Source organism: Aegilops tauschii, chromosome 1 (assembly GCF_002575655.3).
Source record: "Aegilops tauschii subsp. strangulata cultivar AL8/78 chromosome 1, Aet v6.0, whole genome shotgun sequence".
NCBI classification, from domain to species: Eukaryota; Viridiplantae; Streptophyta; class Magnoliopsida; order Poales; family Poaceae; genus Aegilops; species Aegilops tauschii.
In genome coordinates, this window is record NC_053035.3 from 47,724,818 (window position 1) to 47,730,817 (window position 6,000).

At 53.5% G+C, this 6,000-nt stretch overlaps 1 long non-coding RNA gene across 1 annotated transcript; it reads right to left on the reverse strand.

The window, feature by feature from the left end:
• Positions 1–2,299: 2,299 nt before the first annotated feature.
• On the reverse strand, positions 2,300–5,706 carry LOC120970500 (uncharacterized). Its single transcript, XR_012200195.1, has 3 exons — positions 3,320–5,706; positions 2,725–2,918; positions 2,300–2,633 (listed from the first exon to the last, which is right to left on the reverse strand). It is a non-coding gene; the product is annotated as an uncharacterized lncRNA (long non-coding RNA).
• Between the last annotated feature and the right edge of the window lie 294 nt (positions 5,707–6,000).

Sequence of the window (6,000 nt, forward strand, 5' to 3'; positions counted from 1 at the left end):
TTCATATATAGCGGGGGTAGACACACGATGTAACCTATGCCAACATAATAGCACGGGCACGCAGGGGAAGCCGGCGGCGTGTGCCGACGCCCGGGCGACCGGGGTGCAGTATTGTGACGGTGCCACGGGGAGGAGCGCCCGTAGTCAAGCCCCGGGGATGTAGCCATATCGGTGAACCTCGTTAACAAATCTCGGTGTCGTGCTCGTGTGATTGCTTGGTCCTCGGATGATCGACGGTATGCCTCGGATTTATTCTAACAATAGATTTGAATCTTTTTCGAAAAAAAAGTTGCAAAAACATATATTTGAACTTGCCCAAACGTACTACAGTACATTTTAGTTGCTACACTTATACTTGTGGAGTAGAACACAAAGCAATACAAATGACTGCAGTTCTGTAGCTGCCTTTCTTCAGAGTGGAGCAATACTTTTTCTTCAGATTTCAGCTTGACCAAACACCCGATGCAGCAGCACTTCAGACGCCGATGACCGATGCGGCGTCGAGCACGCCCTACACCGTCCGAAGGCCCCGTCGTGGCACCATCGACGAGCGCTGTGGACCCGCTGCCGGCAAGGTGCTGGCTCAGAGCATCTCCAGCCGTTGGCCCTCAGGAGGGGCTAAAAATCGCCCCCTGGGACGCACCGACGCTAAACCGCGCGCTGGGGGCGTGATGCCCCTCAGTCGCGGCGCCCATGTTAAAAAAAAATTAAATACGGCACAAATATGGCTCAAATTTAACGCAAACGTTGGCGAGATCGTTCAAATTTAAACATATTTTATAAAAAGAAAAAAAACTACTAGGGGATGCTCCTCGCCGTCTCCATCGCTGCTCCTCGCCGTCTCCCTCGCCGCTCCTCGCCGCCCGCCGCCCGCCCTTGCAGTTCTACATGCCGAGGAGGCTGTAGAACCGCGTGTAGTCGCCGCCGTCCCTGCTGCATCCCTCCCCTGGTTGGCGCGGCGGGTTGGACGGTCCGGGGGCGTCCTCGTCGTCGTCGCTGTCGAGGAACACGACGCCGTGCTCGTCCTCGCGCCCACGTTTGCGGGCTTCTATCTCCTACAGGGCCCGGCGCTGCCGGACCATCTCGTCGCGGTAGTAGTCGTCCCGCGCCCACTGTAGGGCCTCCTCGTCGGAGAAGCCGCGCCGGGCTATCTCCTCGTACTCCGGGGGGAGGCCGGGCTCCAGCTTGGGCTCGACGAGGACGAAGCGGCTGGAGGGGGGGGGGAGGGTGGAGTCGCCGATGCGGACACCGGAGCTGCGGGTAGGGCTTCCAGAGCGGGCTGTCGGGGGTGTACCGCGGGACTTCCCTCGCCGCCCGCAGCAGGGACGCGCGGATACGTGCGACCTCCGCACGCCGAGCCGCCCCGGTGGGTGGTGGTGGCACCGGCACGCCGCCGGCGCTGATCCTCCACGCCCCGGGCACCCGCATGTCCGGCGGGACCGGGTACTCGGCCTCGAAAAGGAGGCGAGCCTCGTCCTCGTGAAGATGGCGGCGCCCGAAGCCATTCGCCGCCGCGCCGTCGCCTGGGAAGCGCTCGGCCATTCTTCTGAACTGGAGACGGCGAGAGGAGGCGAGGGAGGAAGGGGGAGAAATGGGCGCGTCGGCGGTGGAGGATCTGTGCGTGTCTCTGGCGCGCTGGTGGTCGGCTTATATAGGCGGAGGCGCCGCGTAGTACGCGTGGCCGGCGCGTTATGCGTGGCGGGCGAGGGGACGCGCGTCGCCCGGCCTTCACTGCGCCCCCCGTGAGGCATCAGTGGAGGCTGACCGGCGCGCAGCTTTGGCATTGATTCGCCGCGGGAAACGAGGCGATGAGGATGACGAAGCGGCGAGAAGAGAGTCGAGTCGCTGGCAAGGGGGCCCCGCGGCTTTTCGCGCCAAAAACGATTCGCCCGGCGCCCCCGAGAGCCCCCCAGCGCGCCGGGTTCGGGTTGGGTCCGCCGGCGCTAATTTCGGCCCGAGCCGGCGAAAACTTGGCCCTTGGGGCGCGACTGGGCCTTTTTTTGGCGCCGGCGGCCGAAAAATAGCCTGGGGGGCCTTGTTGGGGGCGCGGCTGGAGATGCTCTCACGAAACCAGCAGAGCAGCACCGCAGCAACCTGTTAACAGTGTAGATTGATTCCATTGGAGAAAGAGAGAGGGGGAGAGCATTTTCATCCTTGTATAAAACACACGAGCTGGCATAATAGTACAAGCTTCCCCTAAAATAGACTGGTGTGACTGGCATCATGCTAAACTGTACAAAATGGAGGGTGGGGGCAACACATACAATCACTGAACACAGTATTGACACCGCACATAAGGTCAAAGGAAACTGAAGCCAAAACCATATAAAAATGCATAACTAATTTTCACAGTTGCTGGTACAAAAGCTGAAGAATGCCCAAAAAAGAGCACTAATAACTTCATCCTCGAGCATTTCTATACTAGTGAAATTACACTTTGACTTCCAGATAGCTAGTTAGATCTTCTGCCTCATTCTCCAACTGAAGCCATTGTTGCTAGTTAGATCTTCTGCTCTTTTGAATCTGCCTCTTGGTCCAAGTGAAGCCACTTACGCGTAAGCATATAGGATGATATAACAGCCCCGGCTAACCCCAGAAAATCATTGAGTCTCTTCGAAAACCGCTTCGACCGCCTGCAAGTTCAGAGATGTAATAAAATTTGTTAACAAATTATTCCAAGGAAAAAAGAACATGAAAAGGACAGCATATGTTCTGAGTAGATACCACAAGGGGTCATTGGGTCTAGGCTCGATTTGCACCGCAAGCTGCTGGAGCATGCGTGTGTTTTGACAGCCTTCCTTGGTAAGCCGGGTGTCGTATCGCCTTTCTGTGTCAGCAATCAGATCAAACAACTCTTCTCTCTTCTTCTTGATTTCCCTCAAAGCAGAAGCCTTCCCATCTTGATGCACTGCTATTTCCTTTACAAATTACGTAGAAGTTAGATACAATATCTAACAACATATTCAACATATTCATTGATGCAAGCCTACATAGCTATAGTTGATCTAGAATGTTATTGTAGGCATGCCTAAAACTAAACAGTGTCATATTTCCTTTGCAAAAGATATTTCATTCTCGAATCATGCTTACTGATGGCAAAACCAAGATTTACAAAATAATTTGGAACTAGCTAGTGTTGATAATCCTAGGGGGTAAGCAATCCCCATCCTGCCGTTTGGAAAAGGATTTGATTATTACGAGACCTATGGTATTGCGAGGCGTGGAATTGCTAGATCCCTAATCATGTTATGCGCAGAGCACAGTAGCGAATCAATCAGCAGTCGATGAAATAATCGATAGAAGTCGTGATTTTCGGTACCTCAACACCAGAGGAAGTATGCCGGAGGGAAGAGGGGGCTGCTGCCGGCGGACCGCCGTGGATGAGCCTCCTTGGCACCTCCGTTTTCGTTCGCTGGAGAACAAAGCCAGCCAACCTCCTCGCCGCCTGCCGAATCGCCGCTGCCATCGCCGATCTCAAGCTCTCTTCGTATCCTCGCCTCGAATCGCCTGAGTTTGCGTCTGTGCTCGTAATTTTATCAGTGGATTGGGATTTGGGAGGAAAGACTTCTCTTGCATTTATATATGCGGCGACTGAGTTCCGGGTCCGTCTCCGTCAAGACCACGAAGCCCCACCGCGTGGCTGGCATCGGACTTCCGACTCCGCCTCCACTAGGAAAAGTGAAGATTTTGAAGAATTTGCTGAGCATACGTACCCTGCGCCAGGTGTTTAGGTTAGGGTTCCTCGCTCGCCTTCCGCCGCCGCTTCTTATTCCGACCGCCGCGTTTGATATTTCTGTAACCGAGCTTTTTCCTTTTGAGGGCAGCGTGTTCTTTTTTTTTTTGAAACACTGGTAATTTTATTCATATTCATAACAATTACCGATACACTGGTTTGGACCTAAGATTCAAGAAAATACAAAGTAACTCATATGATTAAGAGCGTGTTTGGCTGCCTTCTCAAACAATACCTGCATTTCAAACACATCTCAACCCAACCCGGTTGAGCAAAAACAGGCAACAAATCAGCATCTGCATGTTGTTTGGTTGTCTGCATTGCATCAATGAGCACTTCAGGGCTGGGTGTTTGGCTGTCTGCATATATGCTTAAGGGCTGAGCAGATGCAAACCACAGCTGTTTGGCTGCATACACGTTTGTGTTCTGCTCACCCCATTCAAATGTGGCGGCCTTACCACCACATTAGCAGCACAAACGGGAGGCAAAAATGAAAACAAGCAATGCACATGAAAATAAAAGCAGATTAAGAGGCTAATTAATATAGTAGGGCCATCGTTAAAGACAGTAGGGGCATCCCATGCCTCCTGCTTCACACCAGGGCGCCGATCCTGGCCAAAATATTAACAAGTTTGCAGCACTAGTTCAAACCATCACCATCACCATGACCACAAACTAACAGTTCTATACTAGGACCGGGTACTTATATAATAGAGAGCGCGGGAGAATTTGCCGACGTAGCCGTGGTTGGTGCAGCGCACCCTGTTGTGGTTGTAGATCTGCACCTTGAAGCCCAGGCTGGAGATTCGCACGACGACGAGGTCGCCGGGGACGATCCTGTGGCGGCGGCAGAAGTACTGCGAGCCCCGGTCAAGCACCATCCGCCCCTCGTAGTTCTGGACCTGAACCCAGGACTCGCACCACTTGTTGACCGACAGCCTGACGACGCGCGGGGGCTTGATCACCAGCCACTGCTTCATGACCTCCTTGAACTTCGGTGGGATGACGAGCATGGCGAGATCCTCCTCGTCCTTGATCTGGACGTAGAAACACAACGGCTCTCGGGACCCCTCCTCGTGGCCGGTCCTTGGACATCGTCCCCTTGGATGCGGCTGGCTCATGAAGGCGGCCTTGCCAGGTAGATCCACCCTCTTGAGCTAGCGGTTCGTGGGGATGAAGTCCATGACGCCCTCGGCGCCGACCATGACCTGAGCTCCTCGACCGACTTTGTCCCACTCTGTCTTCATCACCTTGTCAGGTAAGATGACAATGGTTAGTAACAAGGCATTGGGATCAGGCACCGATCAGTGGCACGTGCCGAAGAGCAAGTGGCACTGATGAGTGGCACTTGCTCATGGGCAACAACCACTGATTTGTGCAGTTTTCAAAACATGATCAGTGGCACTTGCCGAAGAGCAAGTGTCACTGATCAATGGCACTTGCTCAAGGGCAACAACCACTGATCAGTGAGCATCATGCTCATGACCTAAAACTAGCAGTGCAAGTTGTGACCACTTCCACATTTGGCAGCATGCTACATTGGTAATAGTACCTCAACAAGGGAACACAGTGTCCCTACAATGTGTATGAGCATGCAAATTTGTCCTACCTACCATGAATGCCATGCACGTAACGAAATCATGCAACAAACCATGCCTAAACCAACACCAATCTAGCTCTTCAACATCACACACAAACCCTACCTATGAACATCATGAATATGTAACTACCTATCATGCAAGAACCAATATACCCTGCCTAAGGACTACGATGTAACTACCTATTAACAAGATCAAATCTACCCTGCATACGAATAGTGAACATGAACACCATCAACAACATGAATAGTAGCACCCAAGAAGGAATTGATTCGATTTGATCGGATCCAAGTGATGCCTATTGCAGAAAACCCTAATCTACATGTACGAGCAATACGGAAATTAGAAACTTCCCGGAGCTGGTGGAGTTCGAGCGTACGCCGGGCGGGGAGAAAACCACAGCGGGAAGGAGATGGCCGGTTAGGAGGAGGAGGAGACGGAAATGCCGACGCCCGTCGGCATTGCCCCGGTGCTCGTGGCGGCGAGGGAGGTCGAGGAAGCGGGCGCCATCTTCCATGGCCCTGACGCGCTGCCCGAAGAAAACCCTCGGATAGGGGTAAACAAACCTCCCCCCACCCACAGGGGTTCCGAGCAATGGCGCGGTCGCCGCCCCCTCCGGAGTCGCCATCGAACCCCACTAGTAGAAAAAGGGCCTATTGTCCTGGTTCG